Source organism: Bufo bufo, chromosome 1, assembly GCF_905171765.1.
Source record: "Bufo bufo chromosome 1, aBufBuf1.1, whole genome shotgun sequence".
In the NCBI taxonomy this organism is placed as follows: Eukaryota; Metazoa; Chordata; class Amphibia; order Anura; family Bufonidae; genus Bufo; species Bufo bufo.
In genome coordinates this window covers 680,463,930-680,491,041 of record NC_053389.1, presented here as the reverse complement: position 1 = coordinate 680,491,041, position 27,112 = coordinate 680,463,930, and positions in this window count along the sequence as shown.

Sequence of the window (27,112 nt, the reverse complement as noted above, 5' to 3'; positions counted from 1 at the left end):
GGGGTCCAACACTGGGGACCCCCGCTGATCAGCTGTTTTGAGAAGGTAGCAGCTCTCCTGTGAGCGCTGCTGCCTTCTCTTTGCTCACCAAGCACAGCGTCGTACATTGTATAGGGCTGTGCTTGGAATCGTGCTCAGCCCCATTCACTTGAATGAGGCTGAGCTGCTCCTAGGCCATGTAAATCATGAACATGTTGTCACTCGGCCTAGAAAAAGCTGTGAGAATGCCGAGGCACTGACAGGAGAGCCGCTGCCTTCTCAAACAGCTGATCTTTGGGGGTCCAGGGTGCTTGACCTCCACCGAGGATAGGTCATCAGTAACTAAATCTCAGAAAACCTCTTTAAAAGTTAAAACCTGCTGTTGATCCTTGTGCCTACCAATGAACTGCTTTCTATAACATTAATCAGTACAACTTGTTCTTTTATGTTCTTTCAGGTCTTGTCAAAATATAAACCAGAATATCAATAAATGAAGAGCACAGTAGAAAACGGCGGCACTACTTCGAATCGCTGAAACAACCCCAATAGACGGTCAAACCACGACCATTAAGCATTCAAGCAACCTCCTCTGTGGTGCACGGCATACCAGAGAAACCGGTTTATATGAGAGCAGTAGTAAGGGAGAGAATAAATGTGGCACTCATCAAGTTGCTGAAAAAACTTCAAGACTTTATTCCTTCATAAGCGAAGACAACAGGCAGGCAGGTGAGCGGAACATGCCCATCACTGGGGATCGGCGGTGACGGACGTTTCGTGCTGAACTATCGCTTCATCGGACCGCTATGACGTCTCTACGCACAGAGCGTGCTACAAATAGGCGTCACCCCGACCATCACCATAGTGACAGCAGGATGCTCCATGTACAAACAGAAACATGTTAAAACCATATTAAGAAAAGGACATCTGTGTACACATACCACATCAATACATACAGGCACTAATATAGCCAAAAATAGTGACAAGTGAGAAGACAGGCAAAGACATGGGAGTAGGAGTGGGAGGACAGAGTTGGCAAGTAAGGGTCCCAATAACTGGGATATAGGAACACCGCCATGTCATTTTTATCATTTAAACCATGGGGGCCAGTAGCATTGGTTTGTATGATCCACCGTGCCTCCCGCTGCAGCAAGAGACGATGGCGGTCACCACCCCTAGGGATGGGCCCCACCGCCTCTATGCCCGCAAAAGAGAGGCACCCCGGATCCCCACCATGTGCGGCACATACATGTTCCACGAGACGGGGAGAACCTCGACCTGTTCTAATCGAGCCAAGGTGCTCACGTACCCGCTCAAAAAGTTGCATAGTTTTATAAATTATGGCTCTAGAACTTGTATATCTACTATTCCTCCCCTCCCCCTTTCAATCATGTGGGCAGTATCGCTATCTGCCGTCCTGATTCTCCTCCTACACTCCTGCAAGCGTTTCATAGGCAGGAAGTGACGAGGTGCATGACGCCTGCTCACTTCCGATTTTGGAATCACATGTGCGTTCCACCTGGCGCCGCGTGAGTTCCAAATACCGGAAGTGGTGCTGTGTTCGATAACAAGGCAGTCATAGGGCTAGACAGGAGGTGGGGCTTTCGTTTAGGCGCCAAAAACAGGTATTTGAATCATCTATCTAGTAATACCAATGCACCTTATGATTCCAGGAGGTCTGCTATATAATTATCAGAAGTTTGTCCTATAATATCAGATGGGCAATTATCAAATGAAACCTGCAACAATTGATCATCTATCCTGAGTCCCCTGATGAACCAGTTTTTACAATTTCTGGGGAAACGCGTCGGGACAAACTGCTAAGAAGGGACGAACATCATCAATCCTTACAGGCAGGGTAATATTAGGCGACAGCGAGGGCTTAGCCACCGAGAGGTGGGGTCGCTCCTTTCGGGGCGGGTGCTCCGCCTGTAGGCAGGGGTACATTGAGGGATGTATTAGGGACTTTGTTCCCCTCCCCTTCTGTATCCCCGGCCGAGACTTCACCTCTCTTTCACCGTCTGGCCAGGTCCACAGTCATCTAACTGTAAGTTGCCGTTATTTTCTATATATCGGACTGTACTATCCTGATACGTCCAAAGTAAGGCCTGGTCTAATTATTTGACATAGCCTAACACTATATTTAGATGGGATAATATTTTAACCAATGATAGTAAAAGTTATGTTTTAAATGAAAAGTCATTTCTCTCTGTGATTTACCGCTCAAAAAGTGGTCTAATGGTTTTCCCAATGTAAAACATTTGGAATACACAGACTATGGCGTACACTACGAAAGGTGTACGACATGTGATGAAGTCCCTCACCTTGTGTATAACACCTCCTAAATGCAGAATCTTACTCTGTGAATTGCGGGGGCAAAAGGAACATGTACCACATTTATAATTCCCCACTGGCTTATTGCTTTGTAGCCAATCCATTCGTTTCGATTGCTTGACCACACTGTGAACTAGTTTGTCTTTAAGGGTATGACACCTCTTAAAGGTTATTAAAGGCCTCTTAGATGTCAAGTCCCCCTAGCTAGAATCACCCTTTAGCAGGTCCCAATTATTCAAAACTGCCTGTTTCACAATGTCAGCGGCAGGGCTAAACTTGAATGCAAAGGCAAACCTGTCACTTTCGCGCTCCCTGATTCGTTCGACCAAGAGGTTATGACGAGTATGATTGCCAGCCCGATGCAAGGCTGCAAGAACGTCTCTTCACGGGTAACCCCTCTCTAAGAGTCGCTCCTTCAACTGGTGAGCTTGATGAAAATAACCACTGTCAGTGCTATAAATTCTGCGGAGCCGGATGAACTGCCCAAAGGTCAAAGGTTTTCACATGTTTCTGTTTGCACATGTCACTATGGTGATGGTCGGGGTGATGACTATTTGTAGCACGCTCTGTGCGTAGAGACGTCATAGCGGTCCGATGAAGCGATAGTTCAGCACGAAACGGCCGTCACCGCCGATCCCCAGTGATGGGCATGAACCGCTCACCTGCCTGCCTGTTGTCTTTGCTTATGAAGGAATAAAGCCTTGAAGTTTTTTCAGCAACTTGGTGAGTGCCGCATTTATTCTCTCCCTTACTACTGCTCTCATATAAACCAGAATATGTCTAATTCTAAATTGTAGTTCTAATTGCAAGAAAAAATATTTGCACTTTAAAAATCATACACAATAGAAATGCTAAACATTTTAATGTTGTTCTTGGAGACTGTATCCCACTGTTGGCAAGAATATCTATACACTGGAAGCAAGGCTCCAATGTTTACAACCTCCATATACACGGTTTACAGAGAAGTACCCTGTATATTAATAGTCCATGAGGTTTTGTTGAACATGAAATGTATCAAAGTTTTATGAAACCATACAACTATATTTCTGGGTATTTCGGTCCGTACCCTCTAACTGTAGTCACGCTCTAATATAATAAGCCTCTCCCTTCTCCCTGTCCCTGGTAGACATTTTCATGTATGCTGTTGTTCTGTTCACATCTCCTGTTTTATCTTGTCCCACTGTTTTTCACATAGCTACAGGAATTTTAGCCTGAAAAAAATTCTTACATGCCTCTTCAGCTGAGTTCTGCATGGCAACATGCAAATCCTAAGGCCTCTTTCACACGGGCGAGATTTCCAAGCGGGTGCAATGCGTGAGGTGAACGCATTGCACCTGCACTGAATCCGGACCCATTCACTTCTATGGGGCTGTGCACATGAGCGGGGATTTTCACGCATCACTTGTGTGTTGCGTGAAAATCGCAACATGCTCTACTTTGTGCGTTTTTCACACAACGCAGGCCCCATAGAAGTGAATGGGGCTGCGTGAAAATCGCAAGCAAGTGCGGATGCGGTGCGATTTTTCACGCACGGTTGCTAGGAGACGATCAGGATGGGGACCCGATCATTATTATTTTCCCTTATAACATGGTTATAAGAGAAAATAATAGCATTCTGAATACAGAATGCTTAGTACAATAGGGCTGGAGGGGTTAATAATAAAAAAATAATAATATTTAACTCACCTTAATCCACTTGTTCACGCAGCCGGCTTCTCTTCTGTCTTCATCTTTGCTGTGCAGGAGGAAAAGGACCTGTGGTGACGTCACTGCGCTCATCACATGGTCCGTCACATGATTCATCACCATGGTGATGGATCATGTGATGAGCGCAGTGATGTCATCAAAGATGCACAGCAAAGATGAAGACAGAAGAGAAGCCGGGCTGCGCAAACAAGTGGATTAAGGTGAGTTAAATTATTTATTTAATTTTTTTTAACCCCTCCAGCCCTATTGTACTAAGCATTCTGTATTAAGAATGCTATTATTTTCCCTTATAACCATGTTATAAGGGAAAATAATAAAATCTACACAACAACTAACCCAAACCCGAACTTCTGTGAAGAAGTTCTGGTCTGGGTACTAAACATGCCGATTTTTCTCACGCGCGTGCAAAACAAAAAATTGCGCATTTTACCGCGATGCACCCGCATCTTATCCAGCCCAAAACCATGATGCCCATGTGAAAGAGGCCTAAGTGTTGCGTGTGGCAGGGGATTAGTAAGGGTGAGTATCCCTTGTTTTTTTATTCCCACACTAAGCCCTTTCTAATGAAATCTACCCCCACTCCCAACAATCCCTTTAAGTAAGGCTAATTTTACATTAGTGGCACGGACCTCCGCCAGGCTGTTCCGTCGGGTGAACAGCCTGCCGGATCCATCCTGCCGCTAGTGACCGGCAAAGGCACGGCAGCGCACGGCGACAGTCTGCCGGAATAAAACTACGACATGTCCGACATTTATTCCGGCAGCCTCTCGCCGTGTGCTGCCGTGCCTCCGCCGGAACTCTGCACCGCCCCCATTATAGTCAATGGGGACGGATCGGCAGTCCAGGGGCATACGGTCATTAGCGGCAGGACGGATCCGGCAGGCTGTTCACCCGACAGAACAGCCTGGCGGAGGTCCATGCCGCTAGTGTGAAAGTAGCCTTACTTAAAGGGATTGTAAATTCAGCCTAATCTAAACATTAATGAGTTTTTTTTGCTGGGTTCTTCATCTGTGGCCAGATGTTTGCTGGTGGACTACAGAAACGGAAAAACTATTACACAAAACTATTTTAGCTTGTGAAATATTTTAGACTTTTTTTCTGGTCAGTGACTTTTTTTTTCAAAATATAGCATACACTAGGTATAGTATTTATTTCTATAGACTTCTACCGTTTTAAAAATATTACTCAAAAATGTGTCAAAAATGTTTTACGGAAATAGTTAATTTACAAAGTGCCAGTAAAAATGGCAGTTAAAAAAAAAACTATTACAAAACTGCAGGTTTTTGTAGACGTTTTTGATTTCGTTTTAAAGTTATAATTTTTTAAAAACCCTGCGGGAACCGGACTTAAAGAGGGCAAGGTTAAAGGTGTCTTCTGAGACTCTGATATTGATGACCTATCCTCAGATTGGCAGGGGGTCAGAACACAGAGACCCCCGCCGATCAGCTGTTTGAGGAGGCCTCTATGCTGTGGTGAGCTTACCAAGCACAGCGCTGCTTATTGAATAATGGCTTTGCTTGGTATTGCAGCTTGAATGGGACTGAGCTGTGCCTAGGCCATATGACTGACCTAGGAAGAGGCAGTGGCGTTCACTGGAGCTGATCAGCGGAGGTCCTGGTTGTTAGACCCCCGGCAATCTGATATCGATGACCTATCCTGATCAACATCAGAATTATTTGAAAACTCCTTTAATGCCCTTTTAAAAGGGCCTGGGATCATATCCCACATAATCAGCCGGCAAACAAGCAAACGTTAATTTGATGTTGGTTGCATAAAAATCATTGGTGGACAACATCACGTCACCTCATGTAAAGCTGCATGTGCTACCAGCAATATGCAAACGGTACAAGAATTATACTATATACTAAATACTAATACTAAATTGACTTGCTATATTGTCGATCATCGCTTGTTTACGGCTTCCACTCTCGTATGACAATAAGCAGAGGTTCTGCGAGCTGATAGATTGCGGCCCGTATTGGTTTCATGACGGCGGATTATTTTCTTCCAGTTTTGCTGGCACTACAATAAAAGAAGATGATCCATTTTATAAAATATTAAATACTTTCCTGGCAATCAAGCACAGGTTGTATTGTAATCGATCTAATTACGGAGTAGGAATGAATATGTGCTTTGGGATCTGGAAGGCCTAGTCTTTTTAAATGCTATTATTGTAGCTATAACAAGCATCTCAGAACATTTTTTAAGCATGACAAACATCTTGCCTACTCATGGCCGCTACCGATGTACCAATTATAGGTAAAATTATCAGCCAAATCATTGCTGCATCAATAGTTGCTGCTTTAGTCATCTCTTAAACTACCGTGCAGTGGATTAATCTTCCATTTGTCCCAGAGGTATAGCCTGTCTTTCAACAAGTGCTCTCAGACATGAAATATCTGAATAGAGTTGTCTGCGTACTCAAATCCATCCTTATTATCTCTTTTAAATACGTGGAGTTGAACCGTTCTCCCTGTGAAGCTGGAGCCTGGGGACTTGATCAATGCAGAGAACAGCCTGAGACCACGGCTTTCCTAAAGCTACACGACCACAGCCCCATAGTTCTCTCATTCTAACATCTGATCACTTACTGTACTATACTAAAAGAATATGATGAGATCAAACGTAAGAATGCCATAAACTAGAAATCTCTTTTTTGTGTAGCAAATATCAACAATACTCTGTAATCGTATTTGGGATAGCAATTATCTACCAAATATAGGTGTAGCCATATATAGCTCTAAGTATATGGTATACACTGTCGCTCTTGTCAATACTCCTATTCTTTGATATTGATCAGTTTTGGTCCCATCCCTCTTGTTATAGGGGTTTTATCATTGGTGGCATATCACTAGGATATGCCACCAAAGTCAGAAAGGCGTGGGTCCCACCTCTGCACCTGTCTCTAGAATGGAGCCCCCAAAGTGAACGAAGACACACAGCACAAGCGCTGCTACTTCTGCATTCACCTCTATAGGACTTTCAGAAATAGCTGAGCCAGTGCTTGGCTATTTTCGGCAGTCCCATAGATATGAATGGAGGGTGGACCTCTCGTTCAATTTGGGGGCTCCGTTCTAGAGATAGATGTAGGTCCCGGAAGTGGGAGCCATGTCTATCTGACATTGGTGGCCTATCCCAGCGAGACAACCCCGTTAATGGTTTTGAGAACATGTGAATGACTCTATCCTTCTTAGGTACTCCCAAGCTAGCAAATACAAAGTTTACCAACAAAACAAATGTTCATAAATCTTACACCCACATGGGACAAATTATACAGTGGTGGGCAGTACATTTAGCATAATTTCTTCATGTTGTCCCAAAATTTAAACATATGGCATATCAACAGGATAGGGGATAAGTATCTAATTGTTGGGGGTCTGACCGCTGGGTGTTTCAGCCTATGCTTGCTTCTATATACCTCTCATGTGCTCGAACATTTCTGTTACCCAGATGTGTGCCAAAAAATTGTCAAATTGGCCAACTTTTGTCAGGTGTATGTTAGTGTACCTTGCTTTTCAGTTGTATTGAACAGTGTACATGTGCATCTCAATAAATTCGAAAATCATCGAAAAGTTTATTTATATCAGTAATTCAGATCAAAAAGTGAAACTCATATATTCTATAGATTCATTACAAAAAGAGTGATCTATTTCAAGCGTTTATCTGCATTTTTGCGGATCGCACATGGACCCATTCATTTCTATCGATCCGCAAAAAAAAAAAAAACGGACAGCACACCGTGTGCTGTCCACATCCATATGTGTATTCTGCAGTCCCGCAAAAAAGATAGAACATGTCCTATTCTTGTTCATTTTGCAGAAAAGATTATGCATTATTACAATGGGTCCGCAAAAAATGGAAAAAAACATGGACGCCACACAGACATCTTTTTTTTTTTTGCGGCTCCGAACTTTAGGGACCGCTAAATACATATGGTCGCATGAATGCACCCTTAATGTTCACCATTATGGCTTACAGCTAATGAAAACCCAAACGTTAGTGTGGCGAAAATAACCTCGCCACTGGGTTTTGGAGGGGCCTGTTTGCCAGCCTCTTGCCTCAGGATTATGGCCCATACTAACTTTAAAGGAGAAGACAGACCGGCCGCACAGCTTAAATCTGTGGAACTGTTTTGGGCAGGAAAGCCATACTTGCGGTCGGCCAAATGTGACTTCCATGGAATTCGGGAACCCCTGCTCGGAGCTGGGTGATTTTTGGATATGTTGTTCACCCAGATCAGAGCTATCCATGGATGTATACATTATGAGGATATGTGGGGTTTTGAGGTGTGTGACAGAACCATCTGTCTTTGGAATTGTATTGTATGTTATGTGACGGTACCTTACCTTATGTGGCTATTACTCCTAGCTCTTGTAAGAGCTGTTCCTGGTTCCTGTGGTGGTATTGGTGTCGAGTGGAGTGCTTGGAGTCCTCGGGAGGCACTGGGAGCATTTATCAACGGAGGTACCCGGTCGGGGTGCCAGGAGATCCGTTACAGTTAGTATCTCAGAATATTAGAATAATGTATAAAAACAATAAAAAATATTATTTTTAATACAGAAATGTTGGCCTACTGAAAAGTATGCACAATATATGCACTCAGTACTTGGTTGGGACTGTTTTTGGAGCTGTTATCACCAGCGCTACAACAGGCTATACATTTTCAGCGCTGCACCAAAAATTTACTTGGTAGACATTGAAATTAATGACCATCCATGGATGGGCTGGGTGCACCAGCCATCTATACATGCTCATAGGGGAAGTCCTCAGGGTTACCTTCTATGATTTAGGGCTCATGCACACAAACGTATTTTCTTTCAGTGTCCGTTCTGTTTTGTTTTGCGGATCGTATGCGGAACCATCCATTTCAATGGGTCCGCAAAAAAAATGGAAGTTACTCCGTGTGCATTCTGTTTCTGTATGTCCGTATTTCCATTCCCCATTACAGATAAGGATAGGACTGTACTATTAGGGGGACAGCTGTTCTGTTCCGCAAAATACGTAATGCACACAGACGTCATCCATATTTTTTGCGGACCGCTAAATACATACGGTGGTGTGCATGAGCCCTTAAACAGATTTACAGCTGTAAGATATTGATTACCTTATAATATCAAATCAGTGGGGGGGGTCCAACACCCAGCACCAGTGTGAGATCGGGAAACAGCTCTCCTTGTCTGAACACTGTTTGTGTAGATTAAATTAAATGATCTGGACTGACATTCTGCTGTTTGGCCACTAGATGCCGCTGTTTCCTAAACACAGCTACAGACTGCATATTTCCAAATTCATGAGAGGTGGAGTTACACACAGAGCCTGGAGAGGAAGAGAAAGGGAGCAGCCACCTTAGAGGAAGCTGAGACTGAGGAACTGTGTCAGCAGAGGATCTGACAGCATCCAGGTGTTGGAGCATCCCTCATATACCAGAGCTGCAGCTACAGTAAGTGAAGCTGATCGTGTCCAAGACCCTGATCCTGTCCAGAGGAAGGAGGATTGCTTCCAGGAACGCTGAGGAGCAATTCTACATACACTGCGGGACTGCATGCTTGTTCAAGAGACATTTGTTCTGTTCAGAGTCACTAGTGGATGCAGAGCAAACGCGGGTTGGTAAGATCGTGCACGCACCTCATAGTGTTGGTGCCTAGTGACTGAGACCAGGCCTGTAGTTAGTTAGTTAGTTAGGGTCTCTGTGTCAGACCACAAGTGTTGCTACTGTTCATTGCAAGGACTCCATAACTTAAAGTGACATTTCACATTGGAGAGCTGATAAACTTCCCACAAACTCAAGCCAGGCTGGCGTTTTGCTCAGGAGGAATACTCAGGCACGTGCTATAGGACCATTTATGTAGAGCTTTGTAAGATTGTAAGCCATTGTGCTGCACCGCAGGCTAGCCTGCACCACACACCCAAATAGTTATTCTTGTTTTTTTAGGGTAATAACAGGTAAGGTGTGGCAGTTTAGTTGTGCCTGCCAGTAGGTAAATTACTACACTTTCCTCCTGCATCCATTGGAGGGCGCCGCACTGTGCAGCACAAGGATCTCAGCCTTCAGGCTGGGTGTATGTAAATTTATTGTATGTTCCCAATATTTGTGGTTATGTTTATTACCACGTTTAAGTAAAATTCTGTTTCGGCAAAAGCTGGTGTTGGAGTTGCTTTCCTCGTTCATGACTTCGCTGTATCCTGGGCAGCCCACCCCGGTACACGGCTTACACCAACACCAATCTGATATTGATGACATATAGGCCATCAATGTCTAAAAGCTGGACAACTCCTTTAATATGACATATGGATAAGGGATTTCGTTGTGAAGCCCTTTTAATTCATGTATACAGCAGTGATTGGCCTGATCCAGCTTCCAGCACAGATCTGTAATGTAACCTGGAAGCTCCTAAGAGCACATACACAAAACTGATCAGAGATAAACGTTTATGCCTCTCCACTAGTGTTGAGCGAACTTCTGTGTTAAGTTCGGCGTCTAAAGTTCGGCTTCCGGTTAGCGGAGAATCCCGATATGGATTCCGAATTCCGTTGTGGTCCGTGGTAGCGGAATCAATAATTGGCCATTATTGATTCCGCTACCACGGACCACAACGGAATTCGGAATCCATATCGGGATTCTTCGCTAACCGGAAGCCGAATTTTAGACGCCGAACTTAACACAGAAGTTCGCTCAACACTACTCTCCACTAGTTAATAATGCAGTTATTAAAGGGGTTACCTCATGATTAATGTAAAAATATCCTACATTACACGGCAATCTCTTTCTAACAAACTTATAACCAGCCCTGTACTTCACATGGATCCAGAGATCTCCCCATTCATTGCTCCAATTGTTCTGCTAGTATTATTTCAAGCTGCCAGCTCAGGGAGCGTGCACTTTCTCAGGCGTGTCCTTTCTGCTGCAGCTGGTGACAATTGAAGGATGAAATTGAGCATGTGCTTCCCACTCAGTCAGTAGGATGGAGAATTTAGAAAAAAGAACAAACAGCAGGTGGCGCTATACAGGTACATTTTTATTGAATAGCTCACTGGCTATACAACATTTTTAATTACATGCAATTACAAAAGTGTTCAGATCCAGGCGCTGGTTTGAAAAATGTACAATATTTTTCGTGGGACAACCCCTTTAAGGCCAATGTAGCCAATGTTTCTATGACTGATAATGGAGAACCTATTCAGATCTGTAATTTACTGCATTTACGTGTTCAATGAACTTTTTTATTGTTGGTAAATATAATAATCTGTTAAAGTTACAGTACAAAAGTTATCATTTATCTAGTGGCACTCCTTGTAACAACAGCTCACATGAAGATATATGGACTTGTTGGCAATCAGTGACAGAGGCTCTTTTATCATATATGATATATATAGTGCTGGTTCAGCCAGCAGTCATAGCGAACAGTAAGAAAAATGATTTTTCTGTGGCACGCTGTATTTACATTGCTATATTCCCAGGCATTGGGAAGTATAAGCTATTAATTGCTCCGCTGTGTGTTCTGCCTTTACATATCTGTGCCTGGAGGTCATGTAAAAAGCATTCACACTTCAGAAATGTTTTTCAACGCAGTCCTGTACTGGAAAGCTGCCAAGACTATGTTATATATCAGGAGAGGCAGGACCTTGATGATCAGACACGACATGCAAGAGTGATAGAGACGGACCATCTACTGTGCACAGTCCATAAATAACGAGGCCTGCAATAAAATGGAATGCACTGATCAGCTCCCATTCCTGTACAATAGATCGTCCACATGGGACTGGTTTTATTGCAGAAAATTTACAACAAATTTGCAGCAGAATCTACATGAGCTTCATGCACCGACTTTTTACTCCTTTTGAATTATAAGGGGAATCATCCGCGGCAGAAATATGCATCATAAATTGAGATGTGCAGATTTAAAATCCACACCGTAAGTTGAGGTATCTGCGGATTCCATTGAGGAATATATCAGCAGCATGGGAATGAGATTTTTAAGGGTCCATTCACACGTCCGTATGTGTTTTGTAGATCCGCAAATTGCGGATCTGCAAAACACGGACACCGGAAATGTGCATTCCGCATTTTGTGGACCGCACATCGCTGGCACTCTCATAGAAAATGCCTTTTCTTGTCCGCAATTGCGGACAAGAATAGGACATGATCTATTTTTTTGCGGAATGGAAGTGCGGATACGCAAATGCAGATGCGGACAGCACATTCCGGCCCTATTGAAAATGAATGGGTCCGCACCTGTTCCGCAAAATTGCGGAACGGATGCGGACCCATTTTGCGGACGTGTGAATGGACCCTAAGATGTCATCCACTTCGCTTCTACCATAAATGTTTGTTTTTGCACATTTTTGCAGAGGCATATTTGTGACTTTTTGAGATTTTCTGCCCTTCATACCTCTTTTCAAAAAAGAGGTGTGACGGGTTTAATAAAAGGGATGGAAGCCTCCCTAATCCAACACATTTATCATAATTTACACCCAGAAAATCGGCTTAAATTTTAGTTGAAATCTACACCTGCTCATAGTTGGCGCAGATTTCACAGACAGCCCAAGATGCAAAAAATGTATTAAAGGGCAGCAGATTTGTACCTATAAAACTGGCTGACCTGTTTCATGTGCGCTTGGCCGCTGAAGACATCTGTGTTGGTCCCATATTTATATGTGCCCGCATTGCTGAGAAAGTATTAATATATGCAAATGAGCCTCTAGGAGCAACGGGCGCGTTGTCGTTACTCCAAGAGGCTCAGCTCTCTCTTCAAATGTTGCGTTCTCTGCAATTTGATTGACAGGGCCAGGTGTGATGATGTTTTCACTGCCTGGACCTGTCAATCAAAGTGCAGAGGGCACAGCAGTTACAGACAGAGAAGAGCCTCTAGGTGTAAGGGTAACGCCCCCGTTGCTCCTAAAGGCTCATTTGCATATAATAAAACATCATTTTTCTCAGCAGTGCAGGCACATATGAACATGGGACCAACACAGATGTCTTCAGCTGCCAAGTGCACATGTAACAGGTCAGTCAGTTTCATAGGGACAAATCTGCTGACAGAGGGCCTTTAACCTCCTGCCAGTCACATTAAAATTTTCACTTTTTTTTAATTGTACATTCTGAATTTATGTCTCATATAAATATAGTTGCCATACAATGCAGTTGCCTTAAAAGAGTATTCTGGTTAGATGAAGCCCCTGTGAAGATGATAGTGAGCAGTTACAGAAAGTTATACCCATTTTATATGAAAGACTGTTCAAATTATTTTACAGTGACAACAACACAGTCCAGTCCCCATCCAGTGTAAGCAGGTGCGCGTCCCTCATGACACCCTTCTGCCATGGGTTCTCACTATACTATAGGTTCAAGAAGTTAGGGCAGTTCTCGTTTCTTCACTGCAATTAATAGTTTTATTGAAAATCCACCAGTATTCAAAATATACATTGGTTATACAAGAGTAACCTTTATTGGGCGAGTTTGTGTTTTAGACTGAAGCATATACTCGCTTGATAAAGGGTACTCATGTATGACCCGTAACACTGCATGCGATGTAAATGCTGAATATTATAAAGAGTTTCAATAAAATCTCCATTATTTGCAGTGAAGTAATGGGTACTGTCCTAACTTTCTGAACAGACTGTTCAAATTATGTTATGTAACATTCAAGTTATAGCGCCACCTTAAGTGTACTGCAACAACTAAGCTTTTGTACCTTATATGAGATTTGTAACCATCAAGCGTATTGTACCACAATCATGTAAAGCTGGCAAAAGTAAAATCTACTGTTTCAATCAACTCAGTCTGTTTTTCAAAACAATTGAGCATTGCATCCTCTTGTTCAGCCTGTGATGTCCCGTCCATCGTCATATGTGCAGCAAGTATGTAGGTTGAGCTGCCATACCACACACAGGCACCATACAGGGCACATTGCTGTGCTTTGTATACTATGAAGAGACTGAGTACTGCCATCCTTTCAAACAGGTAATGGGCAAGGGTGCCAGGAATCAGACGCCCAGCAATTAGATAGTGATGACCTCAGGATAGGCCATCAATATTTAATTCCGGAAAATCCCTTTAAAGAGAACCTATAATCCAAAAATTCAAGGCAATCTGCAGGCAGGTTATCAGTACAAGGTCGGAGGAGTTATCAGTGACTGACAGCTATCTATGTATTCACACTTATAAACCCAATGCTGTCAGTCACTGATAACACTCCCTCCTGTACCAATAGCTGTTCATAGGAAGTGAATAGTAATAAATGCATAAATTACAGGTTTTACTGAATCTTTTCCTACAAAACTATACACCAATCTGCTCAGCTCCTCCTGCTCTATAACATGCTGCCTGCGGATCAGACACCACATTTAATGTGGCAGGCTTCCTTTAACCCCTTAAGGACGTAGGACGTACCGGTACGCCATGTTTGCCGAGTCCTTAAGGACCCAGGGCGTACCGGTACGTTCTAACTTTAAAATTTCATTGCGGAACGGCGGGGGTTAATCGGAACAGGATGTCTGCAGAAATCATTCAGCGGGCATCCTGTCACAACGCCAGGGGGGGGGGGGGTCATGTGACCCCCCCGCATCGGCGATCGCCGCAAACCGCAGGTCAATTCAGACCTGCGGTTTGCGGTTTTACCTTATCCGGCGGGCGGCAGTGCCATCGGGTCCCCATGCGGCTGTAGGGGGGACCCGATGACATGGAAGGCAGCGCGATGCCTTCCTTAGGCATCTGCGCTGCCTTCCGGTGACGAGCCTGTGAGATCCAGCCCCCTGGATCTCACAGGCCGGAAGCTGTATGAGTAATAAACACAGTATTACTCATACAGCCAATGCATTCCAATACAGAAGTATTGGAATGCATTGTAAAAGGGATTAGACCCCCAAAAGTTGAAGTCCCAAAATGGAACAAAAAATAAAGTAAAAAAAAGTTGAAAAAATAAAGTTTTCCCCCCCAAAAATTTAAAGTTTCAAGTAAAAATAAACAAAAACGTCATTTTCCGCAAATAAAGTTAAAAAAAATTGGGAAAAAATAGGGAAAAAAAAAAAGTTGACATATTAGGTATCTCCGCGTCCGTATCGACCGGCTCTATAAACATATCACACGACCTAACCCCTCAGATGAACACCGTAAAAAATATAAAATAAAAACTGTGCTAAATAAACCATTTTTTTGTCACCTTACATCACAAAAAGTACAACAGCAAGCGATCGAAAAGGCGTTTACCCACCAAAATAGTACCAATCTAACCGTCACCTTATCCCGCATAAAATGAGCCCCTACCTGAGACAATCACCCAAAAAATAAAAAAAATATGGCTCAGAATATGGAGACACTAAAACATAATTTTTTTGTTTAAAAAAAGCTGTTATTGTGTAAAACTTGCATAAATAAAAAAAAAGTATACATATAAGGTATTTCCGCGTCCGTATTGACCGGCTCTATAAAAATATCACATGACCTAACCCCTCAGGTGAACACCATAAAAAATAAAAAATAAAAACTGTGCTAAATAAACAATTTTTTGTCACCTTACATCACAAAAAGTGTAATAGCAAGCGATCAAAAAGTCACACGCACCCTAAAATAGTGCCAGTAAAACCGCCATCTCATCCCGCAAAAATCATACCCTACCCAAGGTAATTGCCCAAAAACTGAAAAAATTATGGCTCTCAGACTATGGAAACACTAAAACATGATTTTTTTTGCTTCAAAAATGAAATCATTGTGTAAAACTTACATAAATAAAAAAAAAGTATACATATTAGGTATCGCAGCGTCCGTAATAACTTGCTCTATAAATATATCACATGACCTAACCCCTCAGGTAAATACTGTAAAAAAATAAAAACGGTGTAAAAAAAAGCCATTTTTTGTCACCTTACATCACAAAAAGTGTAATAGCAAGCAATCAAAAAGTCACACGCACCCCAAAATAGTGTCAATAAAACCGTCATCTTATCCCGCAAAAATCATACCCTACGCAAGGTAATCGCCCAAAAACTGAAAAAATTATGGCTCTCAGACTATGGAAACACTAAAACATGATTTTTTTGTTTAAAAAAAGAAATCATTGTGTAAAAATTACATAAATAAAAAAAAAGTAAACATATTAGGTATCGCCGCATCAGTGACAACCTGGTCTATAAAAATACCACATGATTTAACCTGTCAGATGAATGTTGTAAATAACAAAGAATAAAAACTGTGCCAAAACAGCTATTTCTTGTTACCTTGCCTCACAAAAAGTGTAATATAGAGCAACCAAAAATCATATGTACCCTAAACTAGTACCAACAATACTGCCACCCTATCCTGTCTATTGTATGTTGTAGGTAATGATTTATTTTAAAAATAAAATAGCATCTATAAAAATAAATTAATAATGATAAATAGGAAAATGTTAATAATAAAAGTTTATTAATAATAGGTTAAATAATAACTATAAAAAAAAGGTATGGATGATAGATAGCATATAATAAGGATAAAAAGAAGCTATATACAATAAGTAAAAAAATATTATAGTTTTATTTAGTGATAAAAAATCTAGAATATTCGCAATTACGAAGATATAGCATTATATTCTAGAATTCCGCGAATTCTCGAAGTGCTGATATTCACGATAAAATTTGCGATTAGAATATTCGCGCTCAACATTATTTTTTATGATGGAGTTATAGGAGAATACTGAGGTGACTGACCTCAGAATTTGGGAATGCCCATGTTTGTTTTAGCAAAACTAGAGAAACACTGGGGCAGATTTATCAAAACTGGTGTAAAAGAAAACTGGCTTTGTTGCCCCTAGCAACTAATCAGACTCCACCTTTCATTTTGCAGAGCTCCTTTGGAAAATAAAAGGTAGAATCCTTGTTTCAAAGTTCTATTCGGGTTCTGAACTTAACCCTGAACAACGAACCCATTGAAGTCAATGGTGACCAGAACTTCGGTGCACTAAAATGGCTGTAAAAAAAAGTAATAGAAAGGGCAAGAGGGCTTCAAAAGGCTCCAAAGTGTGCATAAAAGCAGTACAATTTCCCTGCAAACAAATCTGCATAGGGAAATGACTTAAAATACATACAAATAAAAAATAACAATCTAGAACCAAGAAGCAGAGGTCCAAATAGAGTAGGAAGTTGAGGAGGCTATGGACATGGCGGTGTAGTTGGAAGAGGCGGCGGAGGTGGGGGAGGGAGCCAACACTCTTTCTGTTTTTTTCCCCATGTATCTGTACTCTGTGTCAGGTTGCTAAGGGCCACGGCGTACTTGTATGTCCTGGGTTGAAACTGGGTAAAAAATTTAGTCTCAGCTATAGATTTCACATGTCCCCTATCTGGGGACTATATATTAAAATAATTTTTCTAATTCTACAGTAAGACAGATGCCAAAGGGGTGTTCTAAATTTAATTTTTTTTATCACAGACACACTTCAGAGTACAATTTATTCTCCTACAATAGTTAAGACGGATGAATGGGGTGTTCTTAATTTTTTTAAATAATTCATGTCTTTCACAGACACACTCCACAGAAGAATTTCTTGTCCAACATTAGTTGGATGGATGCAAAATAGGTTGTCTTATTACAATTCTTAATTATTTTTTTGGGGGGGTTTGGGGGGTTGGTAACTATCGACCACCAAACATTGGGATATGGCAAAGAGAACTCACAAACTGCGCTGCAGTACAACAATGGCTAGGTGCGCACGGTATATTTCTCTAGTCTGCCAATATAAATTATAATAATCTTGAGCCTGGAGGCGGAGGTCCCAGTGGAGGAGGAGGCGGACGTGGCGATGCAGGCCACCAACTTTTTTATTTATTTATTAATTTTTGTTGGTTTGTGGAGGCCCCAAAACGTTGGGAAATAGCAAAGAGAACCCACAAACTGCGCTGAAGTATAACAATGGCTAGGTGCGCCTGGTATACGTCTGTACATAACAATCTTGAGCCTGAAGGCGGAGGTCCCAGTGGAGGAGGAGGCGGATGTGGCGGTGCAGGCGGAAGAGGCCTATGTGGCGGTGCAGACAGAGTAGGTGGACGTGGCGGTGTAGGCGGAAGAAACGGAGGAGGTCACCAACCTTTTTTTATTATTATTATTTTTTTGTTTGTGGAGGCCCCAAAACATTGGAAAATAGCAAAAAGAACGCACAAACCGGGCTGGAGTATAACAATGGCTGGGTGCAGCTGGTATACCTCTCTGGTCAAGGTACGGACAAATCCTGTGCCTGTTTCATTTTAATGAACGTAAACTTGTCCACGGCTGTGGACAGGCAGATGCGCCTGTCCGTGTTCACCCCCCCTGCCATGCAAAACACACGTTCGGACAATACACTTGCAAGCAGGGCAGGCCAACACCTCCAAGGCGTAAAGGGCAAGCTACCACTTGGAACCGAACCCGAGTTCGGGAAACGTTTTTTTACAGTATAAATCAATTTCTGAAGTTATTATGCAAAGTCTCATCGGAGTCAATACATTCTAATACTGTACGGAGCGCTCGCTCCGTACAGTATTCAAACGAAGTTTTATGCCAATCAACTTTGGATGTTTCATCTGAAGTCGAATCGCTCATCCCTAGTGCTGACAGTGCCCCTGCTGCATTGGCGACTTCCTCCTCCTCCACCGTCTCCGCCTCATGCTTCCACTGAGCCCCCGCTGTCAGGTGGGAACGTAATATGTAGAACAAATTTGTTCACACCGGGTTTTCTCCGCTGTGTATAGGGTTCCCACCCCAGAGTGTAGTATAACAAAAATCACAGCAGTGAGAGGTATTCTTTGATTTGCAATTTATTTTTGCAGGTAATATGCGACATTCATGTGAACGCGTTTTCGGCTGTATTAGCCTTCATCAGACACTATGGAACAGAAAATAATAGTGTCATATACATATATATACACACAAAGCATATACATAGACTTATGTAATACACCATGGGTGACAATAAATCAAAAGGTACAAAAAAGGTAAAACAAAAGGAAAAAGAACAAACAAGTACAATAAAGCAAAAAAATGGCAAGCAGATAATTGATGAAAGATCATCCTGATGTGGAATTACAATTCAGTAGCTACATAATATAGAATAAAGCTGGCATATAGCATAGGACTTGTATGGCGATGCGATGGTTCCTGAAGAAACAGATTAAGGAAAAAAACAGATCTAGAAAGGATCCTCTAAAGCTGCCCATTCTACTAAGTTACAGGCTGAGGTAGTCACTGGTATGGTGATGAGAATAACATATCAAACAAATAGATAACCCCTAGTATGATAATGAAAATGACAATCAGGTAACTAGATAACCTAATGAATCACAAGTTAAGATGGATAGCCACGAGTATGGTAATGAGGACGACATGTCTGGCAGATAAGTAACTCCAAGTATGATAAAGAAAATGACATATCAATCTGTTATGTAGATAGCTAAATCCCCACTCAGGAGGACCTACCATTGCCGCTGCAGATTGAGGGAGAGAATGGAGGACACACAGGTGTAGATCAGGTGCTGTCAGCACCAGTGGTTTGCGGTGTGTGCCCATAGCAGTGAGATCCACTGCTTTAAATGTGTGCCAGAGAGCGCGCCAAGAGAAGGGGGCGGATCTGGGCAATGGAGCACGTGTGACGCCGTGCGTTCCATTGGCCGGAAGTGAATCGGCAAATGGAACGCATCGGGTCACGTGACTGCGTTCCAACGACCGGAAGTGAGTCGGTCTGTTGGATGTAGTCATCTGAAACAACACTGGGGACTAGAAAAAGAAACCAAAGGATAAGGAATTGTGTGGAATAGAATAATGGAGGGAAAAGGAAGATATGGACATGGTATGATGTAGTTATATGTGAAGGGAAAATATTAGTTATACAGTGTACATGGCCAAATGTGGTAGTATATACTGGTAATATCATACAGTGTGTATACGGAACTAGAGTGATATAATGTGTAATGTGACATGGTATAGTATTGATGTATGTTAGTAGGAAATATAGGTAAAGGATACAGTAGACGGCACGTGGTCCAAGAGGTGGGGATCAGGAAGCCTGTCAGAAAAAGGGAAAAATAAGGGTTAATATGATAATTGGACATATACACATAACCACATTATAATAAGCATTGGATCTCATATTCTTTGTTCATTCCTTTAGGATGAAGCGTCTGCAGTGTGTGTATCCAGTAGGCCTCTCTGAATTTGAGATTTCTGATCCTGTTGCCCCCTCTGCGGGGTGGAGGTACCTGCTCTATTACCTGGTATTTTAGTTGGGATATGGAGTGTTTATGTTTATCAAAGTGTGCCGGGACTGGTAGTAGAAGGTTTTTCCTCCGAATTGTAGATTTGTGTTGGCAGATCCTATCTCGTGCTTTCTGAGTAGTTTCGCCTACATAGGCCATTCCGCAAGGGCATTTTATAAGGTAGATTACAAAGTCTGTGTCGCAGGTGAAGAAGCCGTTTATATTGAACGTTTTACCAGTTTGGGGGTGTGTAAATTGGGAACCTTTCTGTACGTTGGAACACTGGGAGCATGTGAGGCATGGGAATGTGCCTTTTCTTTGGGTCTGTAAAAAGATCTGTCTGGGTAAATGTGTTTCGGAGCCTAGGTCTGCCCTCACCAGGTTGTCTCGTAGATTGCGGGGACGACGATTGCATGAAAGTACTGGGTTATGAAATTCCTCTGTCAGGTGGGAACGCCATTAGTAGTGCCTCTACCAGCGTTATCTTGTACTCGCGCATCTTCGGTTCACGCTCCAGTGACGGAACTAAGGACAACACGTTGTCCTTGTAGTTGGGATCCAGCAGGGTGGCCACCCAGTAATCAGCACCGGTTAGAATGTGGGCAACTCGGCGGTCATTGCGCAGGCACTGCAGCATGTAGTCGCTCGTGTGCCAGGCTGCCCAGAGACAATGACAAGCTGTCCTCGGTGGGAGGTGTATCGTCTGTGTCCTCTGTATCCTCTCGGCCACGCTCCAGTGATGCCCATGAGCTGATTTGGGTGTCACCCTGCTGTAATTGGGGATCCTTCTCCTTATCATCATCCTCCTCATCTTCCAAAACTGTGCCCTGTCTGGACAGTTGGGTATCCGGCCACTGTTGGTGCAGGAACCCACCCTCTAAACCACCTGTGGACGACTGGACTGAAAACCATGGGAATGATCCCAGTTCCTCATCCTCTTTCTCCTGTGCCACATACTCATCTATTAGCGCCTGAAGCTTTTTTCAAGGAGACATAGAAGTGGGATAGTAAGCCTGATGACGGCATAATCACCGCTGGCCTTGTTGGTGGAGTACTTGAAGCAGCGCAAAATGGCACACAAGTGCCGCATGGAGGCCCACTCGTTGGTGGGGAAATGTTGCTATTCCACAGAGCAACTCACCCGTGCGTGCTGCAGCAGAAACTCCACTATCACCTGCTGCTGTTCGCACAGTCTCTCCTGCATGTGCAAGGTGGAGTTCCACCTTGTGGGTACATCGCATATGAGGCGTTGAGCAGGTAGGCCGAAGTTACGCTGCAGCGCAAACAGGCGAGCAACAGCAGGGTGAGAACGCCGAAAGCACGCACAGACGTGCCCTCAGTTTCTGCAGCAGCTCTGACATATCAGCGTAATTCTTCAGGAACCTCTGCACCACCAAGTTCAGCATATGCGCCAGGCACGGGATCTGTGTCAAACCGACTAGCCCCAGAGCTGCTACGAGATTTCGCCCGTTGTCGCACACCACCAGGTCGGGCTTGAGGCTCAGCGTCACCAACCACCAATAGGTCTGTTCTTCCATGCCCACCCACAGGTCCTGCTCAGTGTGGGGTCTTTCCCCCAAACATATGAGTTTCAGAACAGCCTGCTGTCATTTTCCCCTGGCTGTGCTGAAGTTGGTGGTGCAGGTATTGTGCTGACGTGATGAGGAGGCGGTAGAGGAGGAAGCGGAGTTGGAGGAGCAGGCAACAGGAGGTACCGAGAAACGTCCAGCAATCTTCTGTGACGGTAGTTCAAGCGCCAAACTGCTGTCCGCCTCAGACCCAGCCGCCACTACATTTAGCCAGTGGGCAGTTAAGGAGATATAACATCCCTGCACTTACTTACTGGACCACACCTGATTTTTTCCACTACTTGTTCGTGCAGGGCAGGTATAGCCCGCCTTGAAAAGTAGTGGCAGCTGGGAACCAGGTACTGTGGGACAGCTGCCATCATTACATTTTTAAAACTGTCCGTCTCCACCAGACGGAATGGCAGCATTTCAAGGCCAGCAGTTTTGAACTGCTGGCATTCAGGGCCTAGACTCGTGGGTGGGTAAAGGGGTACTTCCCCTTTCTCTCCAGTGTTTGTGGGATGGACAGCTGAATGTTTTCATGGGACAGTGTGAGATGCTGAATGATGGTGACGGTGGTGGTGGTGTGGCTGCCACATCCTCTGTTTGCGGGGAGGCACCTGCTCCTGTCGCTCCAGAGGGGGGGGGGAGAGGCCGAGACCGCAGCAGAAGAGGGAGCAGCAGGAGCCTCCGATCTTTCGTGGTTCTTGCAGTGTCTACTCCACTGCAGCTCGTGCTTTGCGGTTAGATGCCGGATCATGCAAGTGGTGCTCAGGTTGAGAACATTTATGCCTCGCTTCAGGCTGTAACTGCACAGCGTGCAAACCACCTGTGTCCTGTTGTCAGAACACTGCCTGAGAAACTGCCACATCAGGTGTGATGAATCCCGCAGCTCGCAGCCCTGCCTGACGTCAACTACGTTGAGCCCATGGTTTCGTCACTGGTTTCCAAGACGTGACATTATGCCCTCCCTGAGAGCAGGTAAGGTCAGCTTGGTACAGTTTACACAGACACCTCCTGTCCACGCAGGCACAGGGAGTCACGGGGAGTGAGGGAGGGTGGTCCACGCGACCTCCTGCCTAACTCTGCACTCACTCACAACCCTGACAAGATGAGAGGGCCTTTTCACTGCACCAGTGAAACAGCACCCTGTTAGCTCGGTAGACTGCCACCAGTCCCTCGTTAGATATAAGCCCGGCCCGCTAGCAGGATTATATCGGGGCAGGAACCACCCCGGGTAGCTATAACTATGTCGAAACACAGATGTGGGAATTCATGGACCGAGATACAAGGACAGCACAAAATTAAATTATATATTTAATTGCCTTAAGGGCGCACTAGACAATTCACGATATATACAGAGAATATATACAGTGGTCGGATGTGCAAATACAGGTGGCATGATACAACAGTTAAACAGAGCAAGAGTCAGTTACCAGGTGGATGAGTAGTCCTTTGGGTTATAATGAATTCTGGGTTTCTGTAATCCTTGGCTGTAGTCACGTGGGGGTCAGCAGTTTGTCCACGGCCCCTCCAAACACATTACCCGATGTGACCCCCTTCAGAGAAAGACCCTGGCCTCAGGCCTGCATGGGCCTTTTCACCTGTAGTCGTTCACTCCCCTCCCTCCCTCTGGGAGGAGTCCACCCTCCCTTCCTTGTCCTTGTAGCCAAATTCCCACAAAACCCATTATGGCCCATAGCTCTATACCGGAAGGTTACAGGGAGATGGTTCTGGGATCAACGAATCTGCCTGGGTTCCAGCTAGAGATGGAGACCAAACATGTCACCGTTATTAGGTTCCTGCTGTCTTCCTGACACCTGACCCCCAAACTACAACCAGGGGCATGTCCGTCTTGGCCACAGTGTCGCATATATGTAACTGGTTTATGCCTGTGATGGACAGGCAATTCATAATTCCTTATGAACCCCCAGTTCATTATGTTGTCTGCTGGATCCTTTTGTTCTGATGACCAGCTCAGCTCCCCACCGGCGTTCATCCTACCAGAAAGGCTTGAGTTGCCATTGTGACTGAGAGAGGTGTGAACTGCAATCATGTGGTCTGCTTTAAAACCAGGCCCCCTGTGGAGTCTGCTCCCTCTGCTAGCTGACAGCAAACGGCTGGAATTAGATCATGGCTGGCATTAGATCATAATTCCACATTTCTCACACCAGGGAACTCCTTTGCGCCTGCTTTGGTGTGCTATGTATCTTGGCGCATTAGGCAGTAGCAGGCGTACTGGCTGGGGGATGACCGCTCTGTTTTTGCACCCTGCTCCCTCTTTTGCTGTGCGGCTGGCGCTGCGTGCCCCCCTCCTCTTCCTCTGAACTGCACAAGTCACTGGCATGACCTGGATGCTGTCACCGCCACTTCTGTGAGAAGTTCTGACAGACGTCCTTTTCTACCTCTTGCATGATGTTCTTTGTTTTGGTTTCACTTTATCATGTCATTTCCTTCTCCCAGGTGTCACCTATTTAGACTAATCCTCTTTCCTTTATATTCCCTCCCATACTGCCTCACTTTGCGGTTTATACTACTTCCTGGATTGAAGTGTTCACTGCTGGAGACTTCGATTGCTGCTTGTTCAGATAAGTCCTTTCATGTATTGTGTTTCCTTGCTGGCTTGAATCTAGGTGACCCTGACTCCCTCCGTATTAAGTGCAGGGAGCCGGTGGTCGTGTCCCCTCACTATTATAGGGTTTTCAGGTGTCACACAGTCTAGGTACGAGGGCATGCAATCGTCTACCTCTGAGACCCTTATATGTGCTTAGCAGTCAGGGTGAGCTCTTAGGGTTTTATAGGGGTCACCTTTATGCTACTTAGTTTGGGATCAAGCCAGGCGGATGTTTATCCATAACTTCCAGCTATTTGCAACATCATCCGTGACATTATAAACCGCCATTACCGTCTTAAGCATGGATCCGGTTTCAGCCTTGATTGACCGCATGCAAGGTCTTTTACTGGAGGTAGCAGATCTCCGTAAAACTGTGTCTCAGTTTCAGGTGACCGGTTCTGCTTGCGTTCATGGAGTTTGTTCTGATCCTAAGATCTCGCTTCCGGATACGTTCCCTGGGGGTAGTGAGAATTTTGTTCGCTTTAGAGAGGATTGCAAACTCCATTTTCACCTACTTCCCTATTCCTCTGGTGATGAGGAGCAGAGGGTGGGGATCATCATCTCGCTGCTCAGGGATAACTCTCAGTCTTGGGTCTTTTCGCTGCCGGTGGGGGCACAGCCCCTCCGATCGGTGAATGCATTTTTTGTAGCCCTGGGGCAGATATATGATGCCCCGGATCGTATTGCTCTGGCTGAATGTAAACTGCGTCTTTTATGCCAGGGTAAACAGTCCAGAGAGATATATTGTTCTGAATTTCGGAGATGGGCAGCTGATACTGGTTGGAATGATGCTGCACTCCGAAGTCAATTTTGCCATGGTCTTTCGGAGGGATTGAAAGATGCATTTGCTTTTCATGAGAGACCAGCATCGTTAGAGTCAGCCATGTCTCTAGCTGTTCGTATTGACAGGCGTCTTAGAGAGAGAGGAGAGACCACTCCTTCCTGTCATATTCAGCCCAAGGACAGTGGGGCGGTCTCATTCAGTGTGCAGGGGCCTCAGTCTCTCTCAATCCCCTCTGAGCAGGAGGCCATGCAGCTGGGTTTGCTTGCCTCTGATAGTAGAGGATTCAGCTCTCAGAGGAGGGTTTGTTTCTGTTGTGGGGGTATAAATCATTTGGCTAATGTTTGCCCCTCTAGTAGATTCAGGGAGTTTTCTGAGGGTAATAAAGAAACAAAAAGAAAATAACCCTCTAAAAACGTTCCATTTGCTACTATTGGCAAGGTTGATGCTGAAATTGAAGGTTTGCCGTTTGCTTGTAGTTCCCGTTTTCTCCTACCTGCCACTGTAGCGCTAGATAGCAAGAAGATTGTTTGTGAGATTTTTGTAGATAGTGGAGCAGCTGTCAATCTCATTGATAATCAATTTGCTATAACACATGGTTTCCAGGTATGCACTTTGAAAAAGGATATACCTGTTTTTGCTATCGATTCCACTCCACTTTCTCAAAAATCGTTAAAGGGCATAGTTCACAATATATCCGTTTGACTGTGGGTGATGCTCATGTTGAGGATATGTCATGTTTCGTCCTAAGTGGATTACCTACTCCTCTAGTGTTGGGGCTACCCTGGCTCACTAAACATAACCCCACCATTGATTGGCAAGCAAGGCAAATAAATGGTTGGAGTGACTTTTGCAGAGAGAATTGCCTCACGGCGTCTCTTTCAGAGGTTTCTACCAAGACTGTACCATCTTTTCTCTCTGAATTTTTGGATGTGTTTTTCGAGAGTGGTGTCCAGGAGCTGCCCCCTCACCGGGAGTACGATTGCCCTATTAATCTCATCCCAGGCGCCAAGCTGCTAAAATAACGCTTATACAATCTCTCCCAACCTGAAAGAGTCGCTATGCGTACTTATATCTCTGAGAGCCTGAGAAAGGGACACATCCGACCCTCGAAGTCACCTGTTGCCGCTGGTTTTTTTTTTGTTAAGAAAAAAGATGGTTCTTTAAGACCTTGTCTGGATTTCAGGGAGCTGAACTGTATCACAATACGTGACCCATATCCGCTTCCTCTGATCCCGGACCTGTTTAACCAGATTGTTGGGGCTAAAGTTTTTTCTAAGTTGGATTTAAGAGGGGCATACAACCTAGTCAGGGTCAGGGAAGGGGACGAATGGAAGACGACCTTCAATACCCCTGAGGGTCATTTCGAGAATTTGGTTATGCCCTTTGGTTTGATGAATGCTCCGGCCGTCTTCCAACATTTTGTGAACAGCATTTTTTATCATTTAATGGGGAAATTTGTACTGGTGTATCTAGATGACATTTAGATTTTTTCTCCTGATTTCAAAACTCATAGGGACCACCTACGTCAGGTCTTGCTCATTCAGCGGGAGAATAAATTGTACGCTAAACTGGAAAAATGTGTGTTTGTGGTTCCGGAGATTCAATTTCTTGGTTTTCTTCTCTCCGCTTCTGGTTTTCGCATGGACCCTGAGAAGGTCCGCGCTGTGCTTGATTGGGAGCTTCCTGAGAATCAGAAGGCGCTGATGCGGTTTTTGGGTTTTGCCAATTATTACAGAAAGTTAATTTTGAATTATTCCTCTGTTGTTAAGCCACTCACTGATATGACTAAAAAGGTGTTTTTTTCCTCCTGGCCGGTAGATGTGCTTAAGGCCTTTTCTAGTATCAAAGAGAGTTTTGCTTCCCCTCCCATTTTGGTACAACCTGATGTCTCTCTACCTTTTATTGTTGACGTGGACGCTTCTGAGGTGGGTGTGG